Source organism: Lissotriton helveticus, chromosome 8 (assembly GCF_964261635.1).
Source record: "Lissotriton helveticus chromosome 8, aLisHel1.1, whole genome shotgun sequence".
NCBI lineage: Eukaryota > Metazoa > Chordata > Amphibia > Caudata > Salamandridae > Lissotriton > Lissotriton helveticus.
In genome coordinates this window covers 595452109-595476112 of record NC_136069.1, presented here as the reverse complement: position 1 = coordinate 595476112, position 24004 = coordinate 595452109, and positions in this window count along the sequence as shown.

Here is a 24004-nt window from a genome sequence, read left to right as displayed (position 1 = left end):
TCTGCCTCACAGCAAGGATAAGACTGAGGCATAATCTTGCACCTGCCTCACAACAGGAATAAGACTGAGGCAAACGCTTTCTCATGGAGCTTCACAATTTTACAAAATACAGTTCCTCTATGCAAACAAACTCAATATGCTTCCTACACTGTTTTAAAACACAGCTAACATCATTGTAAAGAGTCAAATTGACACCTGTGTCTAAGAATGCAGACAGGGATATGCTTCATGAAGCCTAGTCCACTGCACACTTAGATACAATCCTCACCACCTAGGCTCCCCAGGAAAGCCCAAACATGTACCTTTTTTCCCCATTTTTAAAAAGTGACGCATGTATGCGTCATTTTTTTAAACCTTTGCGCCACATTATACTCAAAAATGTAAAATCCATTGATTTTCCCAAAATCGTTTTTGACATCACATTTAGGAAACACAGCACAGATCATATTTACAACCATTTGCCTCACAGCAGGGATAAGACTGAGGCAAAATCTTGCACCTGCCTCACAACAGGAATAAGACTGAGGCAAACGCTTTCACATGAAGCTTCACAATTTTACAAAATACAATTCCTCTATGCAAACAAACTCAATATGCTTCCTACACTGAGTTAACACAGGTAACATCATAGTAAAGAGTCAAATGTATTTCTATTAAACATGCACACATTCTTTATTCCTTTTAAAAAATGTAAAAACTATTTATTTTCCCCAAAATCGTTTTTTACATCACATTTACAAAACACAGGACAGGTCCTATGTAGAAGCATTCCATGTCACGACTAAAACTTCCCAATTTTACAAAATACAATTAACGCTTTCACATGAAGCTTCACAATTTTACAAAATACAATTCCTCTATGCAAACAAACTCAATATGCTTCCTACACTGAGTTAACACAGGTAACATCATTGTAAAGAGTCAAATATATTTCTTTAAACATGCACACATTCTTTATTCCTTTTAAAAAATGTAAAATCCATTCATTTTTCACAAAATCGTTTTGACATCACATTTAAAAAACACAGCACAGGTCCCAAATAAAAACATTCCATATCACTACTAAAACTTCACAATTTTACAAAATACAATTCCTCTATGCAGTAAAAACTTTTTACCAAGCATTATCAAAAAGCATGACACAAAGCAACATTAAAAAACCACAATTTGCTTCCAAATCTTCTCCATAGAGTATACAAGTCTCTATGTATATTAAATGAATCATAACTCACCTTTACAAATGCTTTAGGAGATTCAGAACAGTGTCAGATACACACACCAATATTTCTTTAGCAGAGCAAAGGGTATGTTCTCCAGGCACTGCAAACCATAAAGGCACAGAAAACCTCTAATTCTACACACATATTGCTCATGGTAACCAATCAAAACTCTTCCCTCTGTATTTGCAAACCAACACCCTTCCCCCCCCTCAGCCCTTTCTACCTGTTACCATAGCAACTCCCTGAGCTGCCAGGGTTAAAAGTTTATTCTACAATGTTGCAAATCACCTCTGCAAGGATGTTTGACCTGCAAATACACCAGCTTATCTGGTGTAAGGTTTCTTTAAATGACTTTTTTTTAACCATTCAAATAACTTCTTACACAGAACTCAACCATGCACCCTAACTTTCAGTTTTCACCTATCTCATTCTACCAATCATTGCTTGTGATTCAAGACCACTGAAACTCCACAGGTTTTTTTTGCAACCTCCTATTGTTCCAACTGCCATTTCTTTTCCACATTTCATCTGACTGCATCAGAATCTCCTCTCACCATGTATTCAGTCTGGATTATTGGACATAGCTATATCCACTGGGCTCAAAGGTATGCTAGTACCAGAAATGTTCACAACCTTGATTTATCAAACGTGAACATCAAATGGATTGGCCAGAGAGGATTAAAAGGTCACCAATTGATTCCATTGGTGAAAACCTTTTTGCATTTGCCACACCCTGACCTGTTAATTGTGCACTGTGGAAGAAATGACTTGGGCACTTTGACTGGTGTAGGTCTGGAAATGCTTTTAAAGGACACCTTTGATCAATTGATGGCACTTTTTCCACAAACTGCCTTGGTATATTCCAATATATGCCAAAGACAGAAATGGAAGTGGTCCAACCAATTTTGTCCACAATTTGAAAAAGCACGGAAACATGTGAATAAATCTGTTTCTGCTTACATGAGAGACTATGGAATGGGTTCAATATACAACAACAACTTGCGTTACAACATGCAAGATATTTACAGAGAAGATGGTGTGCACTTCTCAGATGAAGGGAATAGAATATTCCTCCTGAATTTAAGACTGTGCATTGGTACCTACTTGTAGGTACCTAAATCAGCCACAGAACCCAAAAGCCCTTTTCAGGGCTACCCTATCTCTGATCACTCCAAATAATTATCTTTTTCTAACTTTTTTCACTATTTTTCACCATAGTACGCTCCCCGGTACGCTTCCCGGTGCGCATACCGGGCGCTCCCCCCCGCGAAAAATAAAAACTTTATTTTTCTTGTTTGCCTGTTTCGGCCTCCTAAGACCCCCTCAGAAAACCTAGAGGGTCAAGGAGTGCCTACGATGCCCCCTTATACCCATTCCCAACGTTGTTTGTCCTCCATTTTCTGTCTCAAATCTACCGAAACACAAAATGGAGGACTCCCGTAGCGCTGCCGGTACGCGTACCGGGGCGCGCACCGGGCAGCGCTCCCAAAAATGTTAAAAGTTAATTTACATAAAAACCACTGGAGACACTTTCACCAAATATAGAATAGCTCATACTACATACCAATCCCTACCATTTTCCCAAATTCGATGGAATTCCATTGAGCCATTTAGCCTGTAGACCTCTCTAAATACCCTGAGGTAAATTACTTCACAAAAACAAATCTGAAGTGTTAGAATTGACAACCAATTAAAATGTTACTTTCATTTTCTACTTTTTTTACCTGACATTTGATTGGTTATGTACCTGAATATATATAAAGAAAGAGAGGGAAACACAGCCATTTTGACTACTACTTCCTGGTGTACATTTCAAAAGGATTTTCACTAATAACTTCAACTTCTTTTTAAAGGTAAGTTGTTATTTTGAAAACTGAAGTATATTGTGCACTTTAAGTTAATATGGAAAACTTTTTCTGATAGTTATATACTATCCCTCTGTAATAGTTATAGATTTAGATAGACTTATCTGTTATAGTTATGGATGGATTTAGGCTTGTCTTGTATAATTATGAATTTACTTAGGTTTCATCACATACACTTTTTTATATTTCTACTTCCAGCCTGATACCATACACTGCCCAAAGATAACTTCACTGTTAAAAAATCAAAACTACCTGTCTGAACTTAAACCCAACAGTGCCCTATCTCTACTGATATATTTGTTTTTTATGCAATTTACAGCAACATAATGGAAGGAGATCAAATTAAATGTAATATTTCATTCGAACTCGATCTTCAGGACAACCCAGAGGAAGAGAATAACGATTCAGATTTTTTGGATCAGTCTCTTGATGAAGAGTTTCTGAAATATGTGGAAGAAATGGAATCATATAATCCAAATGAGGACATTCCCGACGACATAATGTTGGAAGTCTTATTAAATTTTGAAAAATCACAGCAATAAATTTATATTTAATAATTAAAAATTGTTCCAGACATTATTCTTTTTTATATGTAATCAATGAAATAGTACCAAAATGAATATAATATAATGTGAGACTTATGGTATACTGTGCAACTTTTTTGTTTTACATAGTAATTTTGCTCATAGATACTTCCTTTCTCCCACTATATTATCTCCAAAGTGTATTTGACATCTCTTTTTCATATCCTGCCTCCATGTTCTTTATGTTTTCCTGACAGACTATGGTATGCATTCCATATACCACAATAACTTCTATAACAACATGCAAATTATCTACAGAGTAAACAGTGTACATTGAATTTAAGACTCTGCATTGGTACCTACATGTTGGTACTTAAATCACCCACACAACACAACAACTCTATTCAGAGATACCCTACCTCTAAGCACTTTAAATTATTATTTTAGTGTTTCACTGAGTTTTCCCCATGTGTGGGGGTGGGGGAGGTGTGTGTGGGGGATGTGCGGTGTGTGTCTGTGAGGTGTGTATGTGTGTGTGTGTGTCTGGGGGGATGAGGTGTATATCTGTGTGGGGTATGTGGGTGTGGGTGGGGATGTGGGTGTGTAAAGTGTGTGTGTGGGTGTGTGGGGTGTTTCGGTGAAGGTGGGAGTGTGGGTGTGTGAGGTGTGTTTGGGGTGTGTGTGGGTGTGGGGAGTATGTGTATAGGATGTGTGTTTATGTGTGGGATGTGTGGATGTGTCTGTGAGGTGTGCGTGTGTGTGTGGGGGGAGGTGTGTGGGATGTGTGAGGTGTGTCTGTGAGGTATCTGTGTGTGCGTGTGTGTGTGTTGGGGGGGTGAGGTGTGTGTGTGTCTGGGTGTGTGGGATGTGTGGTTGTGGGTGTGGATGTATAAGGTGTTGGTGTAGGGCTGTGGGGTGTGTGGGTGTGGGTGGAGGTGTGCGTGTGTAAGGTGTGTGTGGGGAGTGTGTGACTATGGGGGTGTAGGGTTGTGTGTGTGTGGGTGTGTGTGGGACGTACTTTTAGGTACCTAAAACAGCCATAGAACCCAAAAGCTCTTTTCAGAGCTACCCTACCTGTAATCACTCAAAATGATTATTTTACACTATTATTTTCACTATTTTTCACCAAAGTACGCTCCCCGGTACGCTCCCCGGTGCGCGTACCGGGCGCTCCCCCCGCGAAAAAAATTAAATGGTTTTTTATTTACCCGAGGGACCCTTTTATGGCCCCCACATCAAACCTAGGGGGACAGGGGGGTCGACCCTGCCCCCTTTTCATTATTTTCCCTTTTGTTTTTACCACCTCTTGTGTCTCGATCCTCCCGAGACACAAGATGGCGGCCGCTGTGGACTGTTTCGAATGTTTACAGACACCCGAGAGCCAATCAGCTTCCCGTGCGCAGGTCGCGTGGCGCGCCCGGAGCGCTCCCCGGTACGCGCACCGGGGCGCGCTTACAGATATATACATTTTTTTTAACCTAAATTATTCTAAATCCTCTGGAGCACATATCTTGAGACATAGCAAAGGCACATCGGGCTACCAGTCCCTACAATTTTGCCAAGTTTGGTGAAAATCCATTTAGCCGTTCGAGCTAAAAGTGCGACAGACCGCCCTATGGAAATTATCATGGGGAAAACACGTTTTGGGACCCCCTTTTATCTCGGCCCCCGCTTGACGAATCCCCCCCAAACTTTCGGGGAAGGAGCGGAGCGCCACGAGGCAAAGTTGCTGAAAAATTCAGGCACATTCCTCAACCGGCGCCAAAGTTATTCCAAATAGAATGTTGCGATTTCCCTATGGAAATCGATCCTAACTATAACTACCTACTGGCGACCGCCAGTAGGTAATATATATATATATATATATATATATATATATATATATATATATATTCATTGAAAAAACCATAGGTTATAGACCATATATAGTTAGGAATTAGCATTTAAAAAACCTTATTTTACTCACACAAAACCAATGAAATTCCATATATAGTTAGTTGTACTAACTATATATCGCGCACCCGCAATCCACTGCTGATCATGTCACATATTACATCATTCATGACATGGTCAGTGACATCACTGATGACATCACTGATGACATCTCAAATGACATCACTGATGACATCACTGATGACATCTCAAATGACATCACTGATGACATCACTGATGACAACATCCAGTGACTGTATTTTTCTGTAAAGTTAAAATATGTCTTACATATTGAAGAATGAGTGGATGTATAAGTGTCTGGATGAAGGATTTAGTAGGTGCAAGACTGACTGACTGTATGAGTGAGTGGTTAAATGTGTCTCATTGAGTGCATGGGTTAGTGACTAAACTGTCTTAATTTGTGCATCATTATGTCTGTTGTTCTGTAAACTGCTGCATGTGTTGATCAGTAGCTATATGAGTAACTATATGGGTTATTGATTGGTTGCCCAAGCATTTGTATGGGAAACTGGGAGTGTGTGTGGGTGGCTGGGAAGGTGTATGACTCTGTGCATAATGTATGGGTTCAAAAGTGCATGTGGAAACAGCTGTATGGGTGGTTGACTGTGTGCATGACTGTATTGGTGAGTGAATGGATATCTCAGTGCTACATGTCAAAGTAAGTACATATGTAAAACACAGTACATGTGAGAGTTGACATATATAAATAACTGTGCATAAGAGCCAGTGAATGTGTGAGTGGCTGTATGGATCATTGTGCTCTTGTATCCAGGATTGTATAAGTGAGTAAATATGTTTAGTATATGTTTGAATAAGTAAGGTGTGTTTAACTGTATAGTTAAGGAAATGGAGGTGTGATTGATTGTTTGCATGACTGACTAGGTGTGTGTGTAACTTCATGGATGAGTGACAATCTGCGAGTCTGTGTTTACACTGAGTGTATCTAAGGTTATATTAGAGTCTGAAGAGGTTCATCGTATTATCACATGAATGATGTCATCAGTGATGTGATCAGTAATGTCAAATGAGATGTCATCAGTGATGTCATTTGAGATGTCATCAGTAATGTCATCAGTGATGTCATTTGAGATGTCATCAGTGATGTCATCAGTGATGTCATTTGAGATGTCATCAGTGATGTCATCAGTGATGTCACTGACCATGTCATGAATGATGTAATATGTGACATGATCAGCAGTGGATTGCGGGTGCGCGATATATAGTTAGTACAACTAACTATATATGGAATTTCATTGTTTTTGTGTGAGTAAAATAAGGTTTTTTAAATGCTAATTCCTAACTATATATGGTCTATAACCTATGGTTTTTTCAATGAATTTCATTGGTTTTTTAAAAGCTAATATCTATAGCTGTAAAATTTATTCTTCTTTAAATCCAAAAATATATTTTATATGTTTATTAATAATTTTTTTTAAATATTTTTTTTGTTTCGCTCCCGGTCCGCGAACCGGAAAGCTTCCCGTTAGCTCAATTTGATTCCGCGATCCGGTCCGCGAACCGGTAAGAAATCAACATAGTGACGGTATCGCGTTGCCGCGTAATGCGTCTTATGACGTACTGCGTTAGCGCACCCGGAAGTGCCCCGGGGCGCGGACCGAGGCGCGAAACGCAGCTCCCCGGAAGCGATCCGCGGCGCGAAAGCGCGACGTATCGCGTTGCCGCGAAATGCGTCTTGTGACGTATCGCGTTAGCGCACCCGGAAGTGTCCCGGGGCGTGGACCGGGGCGCGAAGCTTAGCGACCCGGAAGCTAACCGGGGCGCGTTCCGCAGCGCGTAACATCAGCGTGAGAGGTCATGTGACTTGTTAATAAAACTTTTCATTGGTTCATTTCACTTTTAGTTTCATAATTATGGAAGGCTAGGTCAGGTGACCTAAAAATAACACTTTTCATTGGTTGAGAAGTATTGTTTTTTCCAAATGATGAAAACCCCTCCTTCTTTCCTCACTCTGACTTTCATCATTGTGAGAGGAAGACCTATTTTGCTTGTTGGAAGACCTATTTTGCTTGTGTGAAAATGGCTTCATTGGTTGCTTCAGCTGGTGGACCCCCACCACCACCTCCACCTCCTCATGGGAAGAGAGGACCACCTCCCCAGGTGATTACCAACACTGAGGAGGAAGATGAAGAAATGGATGAGGAGGGAGAAGAACCACAATTCCTGGAAGAGTTGCCCCGGGTTTCCAGAAAGAAAGCCAGTTTCATCTGGCAGTTTTTTTCGATGCCTCGTGGACAAAAAAAAGTCAACGCGAGGTATGTCACCTGCCTCATATGCAAGGAACAATTGTCCAGAGGGACGGACAAAAAATACAGTTATGGTAATCACACCATGCATAGGCACATGACGAGGAAACATCCCCTAAATTACAGCCGGGCGGAATTAAGGGATATGCTTGACAATCCTAGACCAACTCCTGTGGCCAGACCAACAATACCGGTTTCTTTAACACCAGAGGAGGCACGGGAAACTGTGCCAAATATCCAAGAAAATTTTGGGCATATGATACATTTATGTATGCACTGTCGTGCATTATTAGCTTGTGGCAACATGAGCATCAATGCACTCAACCTTTCATATGAACACCATGATTGCCCTAACCGCCCCCAGTAATTTTTTTCTGCTCCTGTTGAGCCCTTTTCAACGCCTGTTTTTTGTTGTTTCCCCCCCCCAAAAAAACCAAAAAAAATATAAAATCGTTCAAAAAATACAAAAAAAACAAAAAATAAAAAAAAATAAAAAAAAAATATAAAACAACAAAAATATAAAAAAAAAAGTTCTTTTCAGAACTACCTTCCCTTTCAAAAAAAATTGCTACAATGTTTAGCACTCTGACAAGCTCTATTTCTTTTGGTTCGCTCCCGGGTTAGCTTCCCGGTACGCGGACCGGGAGCTAACCCAAAAAAATTTGGTTTTTTTAAAAAAGTGTAAGTATAAGGAAAGTAAACAGAGAGTGATGTTAAAAGAAAGACAGCTATAGGGAGTAAAGAAGAGATACTGTTTAATAGATCTATTTACCGAAGAAAAGACAGAAGAGGGTATAATTGTGAAAAACAAAATAGATAACGAAGTGAAAGAAAAAAAAAGAGAGTATAACATTAACAAAGAAGAGTTTCTTGGAGAATGTGAGTGAATGTTCAAAATAAGATTAAAATATGGGGAATAACAGAGAGAAAAAATAGAAAACAGAAAACAAAAAATAACAGAAAAAGATTAATTGAAACAGCAAAGAAATGTAAGTAACATAGAGCCATATCATCAACATAGGCAATAAAAGTTTTGCAGCTTTTATTGGCAGAAATGTGTCGCTAAAGCCGCTTTTGCAGCAGAAAACTGCCGCTAAAACCACTTTTTAACCAGTTTTCTGCCAATAAAAAGAGCAATAATTTTATTGGCTGTGTTCATAATATTCCCCTTAGTGTGATTCAACTACACAGAGAAAGCATTATGAACAAGTAGTGATAGAGTGATCAGTCAAAGACACTAAGAGTAATAGAGACGGAGTGAGTGAACAAGAGTGAGGAACTATGAGAAGAGAGGGACTGAGAAAAAGAGTGGAAGGAGTTGAGTAAGTAGATAATAGAGAAAGGAATGAGGGAAGTAGTAAAGGCAGGAAACTGAGGGTTAAAGAAATGAAGCAGTGGAACTAATAGAAGTTCAATGTGATAGAAATGTAACGAAAAGAGTACAAAATATTTACCTTATAATTGTCGTTAAATTACTCACTTTTTGTTTTTATACTTTCAATCTGTGAAAGAGAGAACAAACATTTGAAAAATATTAAAACATGTATTTAAAAATTACAAAAGACAAGGGCAAAGATTGAAGGACAAACAGTTTTTCAACAACTTTGACACTTACAGAAGCTTCTGCTTCTCCAGGCCCCCTACACAGTCCTAAAGATATACATTTTAAACTAACAGTATCTTGATGCAGATGAAGTGAGGCCTATCTTAAAACATGGTGCATATTTTGCATTGCTGTTGTTTCAGAAAAGTGTCGCAAGACACTAAAATTTTAAATAATTGCTTCAGGATGCCAATAAGATGTCTACTATCCAGAGTTTTGTTTCAGGTGAGGCCTACTCAGGGTTGCAGATGAAATTTCGAGTTGTTGAAGAGAATAGAGGACATAATACATGTGAAGGTCTACCAATGAAGTGAGTCATGTCCACTGTACTCTTCAACAAAGTCCAAACCTCCTATGTTTCCCTGGACAGACCTAAACTTGATCTGCACAATGTGATTCGTAATGATAGGAAACACAGGTGATCTAATTGAAATACATGCAATTTATTTTGCTCATTTCTCAATCACATCACTTGCGTTTCCTTTGCTTAGGTATCTCATTGTGCAGATGTAGTCTAGCATATGAAAGAATACGCAGAAGTGCAGCACTGCATGCAACAACTTTGACACTTACAGAAGCCTCACCTTCTCCATGCCTCCTACACAGTTCTACATATACATCATAAATGCAAACAGTACAGAATTAATTATACATGTTAAATGGTTTATTTTTGCTGTTCTCAGAATGTATCAAAATTCACTAAAAACAGTGACTTGAAGGTATTCATCGTGTAACAGCGGGGGAAAAAAAACACAATCAAAATGATTGTGTTTAAAAAACCCATACAACATCAGAAATCAAAATTCAGAACTCCTTAAAGTTAACTTACTTTCCATGACGTCCAAGGATGTCCTATGAACAGCTTACACTCTTTTGTGCTGTTATTACTTTCAGCCCGCCACTTTCTGAAAGAAAATCTCCATCGTTTTTAAAAACACGTTACATGCAATAAATGACTTCTTGCTCTCTACCACAATTTTCCACAAGGCCAAATCTTGTCAGAGCCATTTATAACTCTTGGATTTCTTGTAAGCCAATCCCGTCATTTGGCATTTCCGCAACTTTCAGAATTAAAATGTTGAAGATCATTTTCACAATCCTGGAATAGTAATATCTTCCCCTTCTTGCTCAGTCATGTTCTACTTTTCCTATGACACTGATACAAGCAGACTTACACTACCTCTATGACTACTACAATTATTTAATTCTCTACATCACTTTTAATCACAAAGCAATGTAAAACAGTAGACAGCATTGCAGACTTACATTCCCTCTACTCCATGTTTTGATTGGCTGCTTCAATTAGTTTATAAAAAGATACAGTTTTTCTGAACTCATTCAAAGTGCACGTATTTCTCCATAATGTCCAGTCCTATGGTTAGAAGTTATGTCTCTGAACTACACTTATCCTCAAGGCCAAATTGTGTAGGAGCCATTAGAACTTCTTGAAATTCCACAGAGCACATCCCGAGATTCTTTCCCTAAAATTTTGGTTTTAAAAACACCAGGTAAGAGTTTTTAAGGTCATACGGCAATTTTTTTGTGAAAATTAAAACAGAATCATTGCAGAATGACCAGCCATTTCTAGACTTTAAATAAGCTGTGTAATGTCCTGATGTTATTGAAGGGCCGTCATGATATATAATTGCTGCAGTTACAAAAGTCCTTCCTGATATTGACAACTGCGAAGCTACAACATTTTTAATTAAAGTTGTCAATTTTGTTCCATCAGGCCTACATCGTTGGATCATTAAAATGACATACTGGCCATATGTTCGTATAAATAATGTGGACATCATTTCAGATTTACATTGGCTACACTCCATGTTGTGATCAGCTGCTTTTACTAGCTTATTAAAGGAGACTGATTTACTGTCTGGCAAAGTTAAATATATAAATCTTTCTGAGTCTACACTAGTAGTACTTGATACCATACAGTTCTCGCAGTCATGCTGCCATTGATAAGAAAGCCCAAACAGCTGATCTACATCTACACCTTCAGCATGTAATACATCAAGCATATCCATTAAAAACTCCTGACAATCTTGCTGAATATTTTGAGAGAATTGTGTTTGGCCTGAACATCTGTCTAACAGATTTCGAATTTCAGACACACGTTCTATGTTTCTTCTATCAGTGGTACATTTCTCTAACACAGAATTTAACAAACTGCAAAATCTTTGATCAGAATTGACCACAATCTCTTCTTTTACATTTTTTAGAGAAAATAAAACATTAACTACTACATTAGCATAGCAGTTGACACCAGAACTGTTTTCAAACTGAAAACCAACAACATCTTCAACAGAATCCTTTTTGTTTCTGCTTGTAATTTTAGGTTCATTGACTTTTTGTCTTTTTGCTACAACCTCCCCAGTATTGTTCTCATTTCTTCGTTTCCGGCCTACCACACGTTTCTCAAACAAAGGATACTGAGGCAAATGTGGCGCATACTCTCTTCTTAACCTATTGTATTCCTTAACACAATCTAGATCTGCACAAATGTTTGTGACATCACACTCAATCAAGTACAATCCCGATAAAGTTCTAACTCGTGACAATGCCACATATGCCATACCCTCCTTGAACACAGAACTGCCAATATTCACCAATGCACTGTCTACGCTTAAACCTTGCGATTTATGAATTGTCACCGCATATGCCAAGCAAACAGGAAACTGCTTACGGCGAACATATAAGTCTTTTACAAGCAAAAATCTAGCAGAACAACGACCAATTAGCTGTACTTCCTCAATGCCATCAAATTTAATTTTTAAAAATTCAATTCCATCTCTATTTCTGTATTTCACAAAATCAACAACATTACCCATTGATCCATTTACCAGACCTCTTTCAACATGTAAATTCCTTCTTAAAATTATACGGCAGTTCAAGCACACATTCAGAGTCTTTTCAAAACCTGCAGTTTTAGATATACTCTTCTCTAATGAATCCAATTTTGTTTTCAGATTCTCAGACAAAATAATTGTTGATCCCATATGCTCTACTCTATCAATAGCTTCCAGTTTCACAATCTCTTGCTTTTCTAAATGCAACATTTTGTTGTTAAATTTGGCACATTCTGCAAGAGTTGGCATCAAACATATTCCAGATTTCTTCTCAGTAATTTTCTGAAAAATATTCTCAGGCACAACATCTTGTTCTGGATATAAATTTGACAGTAATCGTGCATGTAAAGCTTCTTTCCCATGCTCGGTCACTTTTCCAATTCTAACATCTTGTAGAATAGTCTTGTAAACTTCATCCTTCGCCTGACGCATATTTTCATGCAGTTCAGCATAATTGAAGTTTAACCATATATTGACGTTGCCAATGCTGCCTAGGCACTTCCTGGTATCTTCATGCGTGAGCATTTTGAACACAGGTTGCCCTTTCACTGGTGTCAGCTGCAAAAGATCTCCGAAAACAATGATGTGTTTGCCACCAAATAACACATCATACTCTGTTTTGAGAACTTCTTGCATCCTCAAATGCACAAAGGCAAGCATGACATTGGAAACCATGCTTACTTCGTCAATGATAAGAAGTTTCATTTTCCTCAAGATTCTTGAAACTTCAAAACAAGCATCTCCAGATAGCTTGTGATATTGTAATTTGTTGTCATGCTCCACTGGCAGCATCAGTAAACGATGTAAAGTAATCCCTTTAATATTATGTGCTGCCAGTCCAGTTGGAGCAGTGACAACACAAGACAGCGATGACTCTGTCCTTTCCTGCAAATAGCATGAAATTGCTTTAATGAGGAAACTTTTTCCAGTTCCCGCTTCTCCACTCACGTACAGTCGGACAGGCTTCAACGACGTACATGAGCACTCTTTCTTGTCATGACTTAATCCATGATCAATTTGCATGGTAACTTCGTCATATATTTTCCTCTGCTCAACGTTGAGTTGTCTTTCCAACTCTTCTAAGTTAACCGCATCCTCCTGAGCATGTGCCATGGCTCTTTCCACTTCATTCATGGCAGTGGCAGCTTCATTTTCGATAACAGGTCCTCCTAGTGGATCCTGACTCAATGAAGCAGAACTCTGACTGTCCTGAGAACTGTCTCTGGCAATCTCGGCTGCAATCGTTGCTTCCTGCTCAATTTCCGCATTCAACATTTCTACATATTTGGGAAAAGCAGGACATTCTATGGTCTCCTTGGCGGCATTGAAAGAGTCTTAGTAACAGAGGAAATCTCCAAGCAGTTCCTCTTCTGCACGCCAAGGCTTGAAAAGTTGCAAAAGTGCTAAATAGAAAAACTCCTTTTTTTCAGGAGATTCGCCACTCAATTTTCGATGGTTTACCAAGTGGCATTTTCTTTGCTTGACCAGACATCCCTCACTTCCTATTACAGCATACACTCCTTTCTCAGTATCTTCTTTGATGTTCCTCTTGAATATGTAATTTTGCAGAACCTCATACAGACAAACATTCTCGAGGTGACTGCTTCGATTTGGATAATATGTATCCAACATGTTTGTCTTCAAAATGTCGGTACTGTTTGGCTCCTTTTCCGCCAAATACTCAATTTCCCGCACAGGTTTGAGAACTCGATTACGCGTTGCAGCAAGACCAAGACTCGCCCAAACGATACTCCTGGACTTGGCATAGAGACTTGCTGAAGACAACCGGTCAGAACATTCGTACGCTCCGATTTCTCGATGCGACAACATCTTCAGACTGAAACTGTACAACTTCTTGCTGAGGCTCTTTTCATGGGAAATGTCCTCCCACATATCCTTCAATTCTGTCTTTTCTTTTTTGGTGATGTAAGACGTCACATACCGAGCCACAGCCATACAGTTATCAGCCACAAACTGTATATCCATGTTAGCATTCCACATGGACAAAATCACCGGGTTGTAGTCGTTGATGTACTTGGACTCTTCGTTCCTCTTCAAATTGTAAGTGTTTTTAGGTGATTTCTTCATGACATTGTGTCGCAGCGAAGACATCAAACTGTTTACTCTTCCTTTATAAATCACCGGTCGTGGAAAGCCGAAACGACATTTAGTGTAGAACTTGTCCTTGTTTCGGAATTTACGACGGCAGTACTTTCCACATCGATGGCTTTGGAAACGCAGAACTTTTTCTCTTAGGCTTTTCTTCTCCTTTGCGTTTGGAACAGCACACGTAGAATACTGTTGGATGAAACTCATCACTGAGTCTTCTGGATCCGTTCCAAATTTAGGTGCATCCTTGATCCACAGCAACATATGTATATGAGGAGCACCTCTTGCTTGGTACTCTTTTCTCCAGAAGAAATCCAACACCTCTCCAAGAGGTGGATTCTTCTTATTCATGATGAAAGACATCATAGCTTCAAATCTATGATTGAAGTACCTACATACATTGACTGGATCCAAAGAGCACAGTTCTCCGGGTGTCTTGAATTCGATGTTATCTACGTTAGCATTTGCCTCTCGTAGAAATTCAAGTAAGTCTTCCCAGCCATACTCGGCACAGCTCAGAGTGAGGAACCATGTGGGAGTACCTAAGTTCCTCAGCATACATTTTAAATCACCATGACGACGGTACCAGTACTCATTAGTACCACGCTGACACGCCATGAGATTAATCAGGTGAGAATCCAAAATACTATCTTGGACATTGACTTTATCCATAAAGTCACTTGCCGAGATGTTTTGCATGTGTATACCACTTTTCAAGATGTGGTTCACTGCATATGACAGTTCAGACAGATCGCTTTCAAACAGGAGATGAAACAAATAAGGAATGCATTGTCGAAACCTAGCATCTCCTGCATACAATCGCAAAGTCCGGTATTCAGAAGCAGGAATTTGATGAGGTCGCTCATCATATCTTCCTCCCTGACCTGTTGGAAAAAGCTGTGGGAAACACCGAGCTTCCAAACTTTCCTCCCAAACACTAATGGGACTCCCTTTGGCTTGTTTCATTTGAAACAACTCAATAGCATTCCCCATGACTTCCTTGGAATGCAAAGGATGAACACTATAATGTTCATATATTTCTTCACTAGTAGAGGGTTCTACTTTCTCAATTTGACCAGCACACAAATCGCTATCCTCTTCCTCACTTACTTCCTCTTCTGCAACATATACATTCTTATAGTATTTATTATTTTTTTTCAAATACAATGTTGCCTTTTTAACTTTCCTAACATCTACTAAATCTTGCCATATTTTCTTATTCTTTGTCGGAACCCCATTAACTAAGATAACCAGAGGTTCCTCTTCCACTTTTTCTACTCCAATTGTGTTAATGTTTTTCTTCAAATCTAGAGGCAAATAAACAACTCTTCCCTTTAATCCTCTCTGTAAATCTGATGGAGGCAATTTCCCTGTCTTTGGCTCCATTCTTACAATAGCCTGAAAGGGATGGATACTTTGAATCAAAATAGATTCATAAGTATTTAAATCCTTCAATTCAGAAGGAATCTCAACCAATTCCAGATTATTATGAACTGCTCTAGCAGGCATCTGGTTTTGATTTAATTTGCAAGAACAATAAGTACACACACGTTGATCCAATCCCAAATCAAAACAATTTTCTACCATCAAGTATGTTGCAAAATCCTTCCATTCACTATTATTTTCCCTTTCACTTTTTGCATATAAATCCACTAACTTAGTCTGATTCTTATAATAAGTGCGTCGACAACACACACAAGTGAAATTCGGCCTCTCACTTGATTTCACCTCAAACGTCGCAATTTCCCTCTGGAAATTATCTGTACTGGAAACCTGTACACTATCTTCCACAAGACCCTCTTCTTCTTGCTCAATTTCAACATTCTCCTCTTTACTTCCAAAGTAACAAAACTCAATTTCTTCACATATATTCTTCACATCTATTTCAGAACCATGCAAAAGAGCAGCGCATAATTGTTTAAGCATAATTGCTGGACTCTTAGCATAATACAACATTCTAACTAATTTCCTCACTTTGTTATGATGCACTGCTAGCATCCTGAAATGATGAAAAACACTCTGGCATACTCTCCTGGAAAGACAAGCCAGTGAATGTCCATGCAAACTTGTCACTTCTCTTACTCTGCAAGGATCTAATTATTGCAACAACATCATTTTCTGCTTCAAACTTTTCTTATTAAATGACCGTACAAAATCACAAAGCAAATTGATGGAATCCTGTCGCACACTGCAAATACTACTACACTTCCAGGTGTACACAGGACCCTTAGCACGTCTTCCTAAAACCTCATTACCTAACACCTCTTCTGCCTCTGTTGTCACAAGTTTTTCTTTTTCAACTGGACAACCATCTTTCACTTCATAAGCACGACCACTGGTGTCAACTGCATGCACCAAATCATTATCCTGGAAATAACTCTCCTCATTAAAAAATGCCTCACAGCTTGAACTATGCATCCATTCTCCAGAAAAAACTTCACAAAAATTACTACGATTAACTATTCTCTTCCATCTACTATTTCTTTTGAAATCAAAAATTGCCTTGTTTAGCTTCCTAATTCTATTGATTATCAAAATAAATAACTTACGTTTAATTTCAAATGCCTGATCAATAACTTTCTCAACTTTTTTTTTATTTTTATAAAAAACTAGTTTATGTTGACCTTTCTTAATATTTTTTAACAAATTGCCAATTATCCTGTTCCGGAACATTCGTTTACGAATCTCCCTAAACTGTTGTTTCCTTCTACTATCATGCACAGAGTTATCTCTTGCTCTAGCAGTAACATTTTTCATTGGCCTTTCTTTTCCATTTGATTTCCTTCTCGTTTTATGGACTGAAACATTTTCTGTAGTAATATTTTTTTTATTACACATATTTCTTATAAAGTGTTTTGTGCTCTTACCCGGTGCTTTCTTCGTGACTTGACAAATCTTTTTGTTAGAGGACTGCTGCGTATTATTTTTCACCTGCTGTCTTTGACGTTTTGCAGCCTTTCTCTGTCTTTCTATTGTAGGCATGGTGAAATCTTGAAATGATCTGCAGTTGAATCTGTGGAAAAATATAATAAATAATGTTATTAACCATTATTACCAAACAGTAAATCAGTAACAGTGATAAAAAACTTAACACACTACTTGACATTTTAATTAGAAGATTTTTTAGTCGTTGGCAAATTTACAATACAGAAATACCAGAAAAGAAATGACATTTATATTTATGTTACCTATGCTATTTTATATGTGAATCTGATCTAATTTTATGAGCATATTTTAATATTTTATTGAAGACACTACACATAACCTGCTTTTGAATGTGTCTTTATTTTTAAATTAAACGGTTTACCTTTTTACTTTTTATTAATTATAAATTTTAAAAATAAATGTTTATATTTCCAAAGGCTCAAGCAGGTCAGCTTCCCATCCTATATCATATAATTCGGACAAATCTGCATCCTCATCACGCTCTTCTTCATCCTCATGATTTAAATCATCCAATGGATCAACATCCACTGATGTTTCAATTACAAGTTCAATGATGAGGTCAAAATCAACTGATTGCAGATTGTCGCTCATGTTGAGGTTGTCTTTATCTTTAAAGAAAGATAACAACAATGAGATGTTGCAGAGTAAGAGACAAATCTCACAGATTATAATAGTAAAATTGTTTAACAAGAGTAACATTTTGCAGCTATTATTTAGCCATGTCCAGTGATGCTGAGCAGGTGAAGCCTATGTCTAATTTTTCACTGAACAGGACTCATCTGTTCTTAACCTTGGATAAGCCTCACCGACTCTGTGTCCCCTGCACATACTTAAATGTAAAGGGGCAGATTTATGTTAAATGGCACATCCCCAGGCATGCACCAGTTAACGTGCACCACTGCTCTGCCACCCATGGTGTGCCGCATTTACAATCAGATAGGAGAAACCTGTGTCAAAACCCTGCGCCTGCTTGAAGCAGGCATAGGTCTTGACGCAACATTGTGGAGATGGTGCACCCCTGAGCCTTGCTGGAGCTGCATCGCACTTGCGATACAACTCCAGCAATGCGCCACCTTAACGGCACAGATGCGTCAAGCATCTGTGCTGTTTTTGCCCCATGCTGCGCCGCATTGTAAATGCAGCACACCATGGGTGGCGGAACAGCGGCGCAAGATGACTGGCACATCCCTGGTGATGCACCAGTCATCATAAATCTATCCCTAAGCTTCTTATCTTGTTAGAGATGAACTGCCATATGTATCATCAAAATATTTTGCATTTCCTAAATAGCGAATTTTAAGGAATAAATAGCGATTCTTTACCATTCCTAATTTGCGATGAGCAAATTGCTAATTGCAAGTTACCCATTCATTTCCATGGGCTAGGAGGCTCATAGGAATGAAGGTTTAATTTGCGATTAGCAAATTGCTCATCACAAATTAGGAATTTTTCCAAGGGTGCAGGGGTGTCTCAAGAACACCCTGCTGCACCCCTGAAAAAGAAATTTGGGGGCATATGGCACACATACATGCCCTAAGGGCATGTGTTGGCGTCATATGGGACCTTTTGTTTTTTTAAAAAAAAGCTTTTTGAAAAGAATTCACAAATTACCACCAATTTACCACAATAGTTTCCAAATCCTTAATGTCATTTTTTACATATTTTTTGTTTGATACATTGCATTTAAGTAGTCACAAAATTTGCAAATCCTTCAGTGCAATTGCAAAATAAGGAATAGCAAATTTTGCTACTCCTTATTTTGCATCAAACTTGTTTGATACATACCATTTGTCTAATTAACATTCGCAAAGGCCAAAATTCGTAGAATTTTGATCTTTGCAAATGCTAATTAGCTTGATACATATGGCCCCAAGTGAGGCCTGTCTTACGACATGGTGCATCTTTTGCATCACTGCTGCATCGGTTTCATGTGGTACGTTTTTTTTACACCATGACATATCTGCCTAAATGCATCAATTTGTAATGTTGTCGCCTCATAGCAAATCTTTTGCACCACCGCTGCATCATAAAAGTGACGCACAGTGGCACAAAAGAGGCATACACCTATCATAAATCTGTCCCTAGCATTTTAAATGATTAATCCAGGATGACGATAAAGTGTGGCCTATCCAGAGGTTTGTTTAAGGTGAGGCCTACTCAGGATTGCAGATTAAAGTTACGCTTGATGAAGAATACAGAGGAGATAATACATGTAAAGGCCTACCAATGAAGTAAGTAATGTGCACTTTATTGCGCCAGTCATCATAAATGTATCCCTAAGCTTCTTATCTTGTTACAGATCAACCACCATATCTACCATCAAACTATTTTGCATTTCCTAAATAGCAAATTTTAAGGAATAAATAGGAATTCTTTACTATTCCTAATTTGCAATGAGCAAATTGCTAATTGCAAATTACCCATTCATTTCCATGGGCTAGGAGGCTCATAGGAATGAAGGTTGCAATTTGCGATTAGCAATTAGCTCATCACAAAATAGGAATTTTTTCAAGCGTGCAGGGGTGTCTCAAGAACACCCTGCTGCACCCCTGAAAAATAAATTTGGGGGCATATGGCACACCTACATGCCCTAAGGGCATGTATGGGCGTCATATGGGACCTTTTGTTTTTTGGAAAAAAATGCTTTTTGAAAAGAATTCGCAAATTACCACAAACTAGAAGTTGGTGGTAGTTTCCAAATCCTTAATATCATTTTTTACATATTTTTTGTTTGATACATTGCATTTAAGGAATCGCACATTTTGAATTAAGGACATTTTAAGTCATTTCCAAATGTGCAGTGTTTTCAAATTATGATTTGAAAATCGTTTTTGGGGAAAAGTAATGGTTTGCAAATTTATGACAAGGACATAATGGTGTATGCTTCTCTATAAGGCATTTCAGTGTCTCTGATGTCATTTTTCCCATATTACATTATAAGACCTTTCCCCATGGAGCACATTCCTTGTAAATATGCTCCCACCTGTGCATGGCGAATTTAGATTTTGACTGTTTGAGTCACATAGCCATGTTAAAAGTGACCCAAAAAAATTGCAAACGTTTTAAAAAAACACATTCATGTGTCTTAAGGACATTTTAAGTCATTTCCCCATGGACAATGTTTTCTAAGTGGCGCAAAAGAGGCATACACCTATCATAAATCTGTCCCTAGCATTTTAAATGATTAAATCAAGATAACAATAAGATGTGGCCTATCCAGAGGTTTGTTTAAAGTGAGGCCTACTCAGGATTGCAGATTAAAGTTACGCTTGATGAAGAATACAGAGGAGATAATACATGTAAAGCTCTACCAATGAAGTAAGTGATTTCTACTTCATTGCGCCAGTCATCATAAATGTATGCCTAAGCTTCTTATCTTGTTAGACATCAACCGCCATATGTATCATATAACTATATTGCATTTCCAAAAAAGCGAATTTTAAGGAATAAATAGCGATTCTTTACCATTCCAAATTTGCGATGAGAAAATTGCTAATTGCAAATTACCCATTCATTTCCATGGGCTAGGAGGCTCATATAAATGAAGGTGCAATTTGCGATTAACAATGTGCTCATCACAAATTAGGAATTTTTCCAAAGCTGCAGGGGTGTCTCAATAACACCCTGCTGCACCCCTGAAAAAGAAATTTGGGGGCATATGGCGCACATAAATTTTAACAACATTCCTTTACCTCAAAAACGATTTTCAAATCATAATTTCAAAACACTACACATGGGAAAATTACTTAAAATGTCCTTAAGACACATAAAAGCGTTTTTTGATTGCCTTTCCTGCATGGTTGGGTCACTTTTAACATGGCTATGTAACACAAACATTCAAAATCTAAATTTTCCATGCACATGTGGGAGCATATTTACAAGCAATTTGCGCCACAGAGAAAGGTCTTACACTAAAATGAGAAAAATAACATCAGGGACAGTCAATTGCCTTATAAAGAAGCATACACCATTATGTCCTTGTCATGAATTTAAAAACAATTCCTTTACCCCAAAAACGATTTTCAAATCATAATTTCAAAACACTGCACATGGGAAAATGACTTAAAATGTCATTAAGACACATGAAAGCGTTTTTTGATTGCCTTTCCAGCATGGTTGGGTCACTTTTACCATGGCTATGTAACACAAACATTTAAAATTTAAAATTACCATGCACAGGTGGGAGCATATTTACAAGCAATTTGCGCCACAGAGAAAAGTCTTACATTAAAATGGGAAAAATAACATCAGGGACAGTCAATTGCCTTATAAAGAAGCATACACCATTATGTCCTTGTCATAAATTTAAAAACAATTCCTTTACCTCAAAAACGATTTTCAATTCATAATTTCAAAACACTGCACATGGGAAAATTACTTAAAATGTCCTTAAGACACATAAAAGCGTTTTTTGATTGCCTTTCCTGCATGGTTGGGTCACTTTTAACATGGCTATGTAACACAAACATTCAAAATCTAAATTTTCCATGCACAGGTGGGAGCATATTTACAAGCAATTTGCGCCACATAATTCATAATTTTCTCCTTAAAGCACACTATTCTCTATCTAAGTTAAAGAAATATTTTCTCACCTTAGCAAATACTTTGAGTTTGAAAACAGTCTCAGAAACACACCAATTTGTCTTCAGCAGAGCAAAAGGTATGCACTCCAGAGTCTGCAGCTATCAAAAGCACAGAAATGCTGTAATTCTTCACACATATTTCTCATGTCACCCAATCAAAACTCTTCCCTCACTTTTTTTCAAATGAAAACCCTTCCCCCCTCTGCCCTTTCTGTCTTTTCTGCATGGCAACCACCTCATTGGAAGACTTCTGGTGTTTGCAAGTTCACACAACTTTGTTGCAATTGAACTCTGAACTCTCAGTGCACCTGCATATCCAGTGCATTCTTTCATTTAATGATTTTTTATTGACCATTCAAAATACATCTTTCAAAGAACACATCCGTGCACCCTAACTTTCTGTTTTCAGCAATCAAAATCCACCAATCACTGTTACTGCTTCATGAACACAGAAACTCCACAGTTTTTTTCATTTTAAACTCTCATTTTTTCAACTGCCATTTCATTGCCACACTTCATCTGACTGCAGGAGAACCTTCTCTCACCATGTTTACTGTCTGGATTGTTGGACATAGTTATATTCACTGGGCTCAAAGGTACGTTGAAAACAGGAAATTACCTAACCTCAATTTACAAGATGTGGAAATTAAGTGGTTTGGCCACAGAGGATTAAAATGTCACCAATTGATACCATTGGTGAAAACCTTTATGCATTTGCCCAAACCTGACCTGTTAATTGTGCACTGTGGAGGTAATGACTTGGGCACTTTGACTGGTGTAGGTCTGGAAATGCTTTTAAAGGACACCTTTGAGCAATTAATGGCACTTTTTCCTCAGACTGCCTTGGTATATTCAAATATATGCCAAAGACAGAAATGGAGGTGGTCAAACCAATTTTGTCCACAAATTGAGAAGTCGAGGAAGCATGTAAACAAATCTGTTTCAGCTTACATGAGAGACCATGGAATGGGCTCCCTGTACAACAATAACTTGCGATACTACATGCAAGATATCTACAGAGGAGATGGAGTTCACTTCTCAGATGAGGGCAACAGAGTTTTCACTCTGAATTTAAGAATGTGCATTGGTACCTACTTATAAGTACCTAAATGTACCATAAACCCAAAAGCTCTTCTCAGAGCTACCCTACATCTAATCACTCACAATTATTATTTTACTCTAACATTTTCACAAATTTTCAACAAAGTACGCTCCCCAGGGCGCTACCCGGTACGCGAACCGGGAGCTAACCTCGCGAAATTTTTTCAAATTTTTTTTTTTTCCGCACATATGGGCCTCCTCAGCCACCCTCACAAAACCTAGGGGGTCAAGATAAGTCTACCGTGCCCCCTTCTACCCATTCTGAACATTATTTGCCCTCCATCTTGTATCTAAATTCGACCGAAACACAAAATGGTGGACTCCCGGAACGCTTAAGGTTCGCGAACCGGGGCGCTCAACGGTTCGCGTACCGGGTCGCTCCCTGGGAAGCGCACCATCAAAAAAGGTGGGAAAGTAGTTCACAGAAAAGCCACTGGAGACAATTTCACCAAATATAGATTAGCTCATACTACATACCAATCCCTACCATTTTCACAAATTTGATTGGAATTCCATTTAGTCATTTAGCCTGTAGACCTCTCTAAATACCCTGAGGTAAATTACTTCACAAAACACATCTGAAGTGTTGGAATTGACAACCAATGAAAATGTTACTTTCATTTTCTATTTTTTTTACCTGACATTTCATTGGTTATATACCTGTATATATATATAGGAAGAGAAGAAAACACAGCCATTTTGACTACTACTTCTTGCTGTACATTTCAATAGTATTTTCACTAATTCCTTCAACTTCTTTCTAAAGGTAAGTTTTTATTTTTAAAACTGAAGTATATTGTGCACTATAAGTTAATATGGTAAACTTTTTCTGATAGATATATACTATCCCTCTGTAGTAGTTATAGATTTAGAGAGACTTCTCTGTTATAGTTAAGGATGGAGTTAGGCTTCTCTTGTATAATTATGAATTTACTTACGTTAAATCACATACACATTTTTATATTCCTACTTCCACTCTGATACTAT